We start from the raw sequence: 1128 nt of genomic DNA, 5'->3' as shown, positions 1-1128 counted from the left end.
TCTCTACATCAGAAAGCCCACTCTCAACCGTTTTCTCTTTCAAAGGCAGTTGCTCTTAGAGTCTGCACATGGCACTTGGGGCCTGCTGGTCGTTGGCTACTTCCCTCTGTACCTTGGGTCTAACAGCTGCAAGGCTTCAAGATGAACACGTCTCTTGTTCTAGGACTTAATATAGTTTGGGGCACATGGTAAGCAATAATCACTTCTTTAGTTGATCCAAGTGTTGGATCATTCTTAATTATTCTACTACCACAATTTACTTGTTCTAAGATTTGTCCCCCCCCCCATTTTAATATCTCTTAAGGTGGCACTCACCTTGCACTTGATGACATATCCTACTTTAACTGACAGCATTTCTCTTTCTTAGTCGAACATAAACTATAGTGCATCTTACACTTGATGAAAGCTAGGATGCAATGAAATACTCTATTATGGTTACGATTCTGATATTTGAAATCCTCCGGTAGCTCCCTGTGCCCCCACAGTGTAGTACCTCACCTCCTCGCCATAGTATACAAACCTTCTCACCCCCAGTGTTAACCCCGGGGCTCAGCCTCCATCCCCAGGTGATGCTGCCAGATCAGCTGTCGGTTGTCATGAACTTGCTGTAGATTCCCGAATGCACTGTGCTGCCTCCTGGCACTCTGAAACTTGACACACTCATCCTCATTCTTCACTTTGCCCTTGTCTATCACCTCCCCTGAAAATCTGTTCCTAAGTGGCTTTTCCCAGCTCCCACCTACCCTTGGCAGTCTATTATCTCCCTGTGGTAAAGCCTGTCACACTGCATCATAGACATGCCCGTTGTCCCCCTGAGAAGAGAAAAGGGACAATGAGGGACCCAGCATTTGCAGCTCTAGTGCAGAGCCCCATGCCTGGCTTGCAGGAAATGCCAGATCATGAAGACAAACGGAGATCATCCTCTGGCTAAAACCAGCTCTTCTTTGCCTATCGCAGGATCTGGTCAATAAAGAGCAGCCAGTTATTATTGCTGTTTTTCTAGGGATTTTTACCCCATATATTTCCCAGGTCTCTACTCTTTTTGTAGCACTTTAATTCAGGCTTCAACCACTTCCTAGTCAGATCAGGTGAAATCATTTTCCTTCCCATACCCTCGATGTATTTCAC

The sequence above is a fragment of the Mustela nivalis genome, assembly GCF_964662115.1.
Source record: "Mustela nivalis genome assembly, contig: HAP1_SCAFFOLD_817, whole genome shotgun sequence".
NCBI classification, from domain to species: domain Eukaryota; kingdom Metazoa; phylum Chordata; class Mammalia; order Carnivora; family Mustelidae; genus Mustela; species Mustela nivalis.
This window is presented reverse-complemented; position numbering follows the sequence as displayed.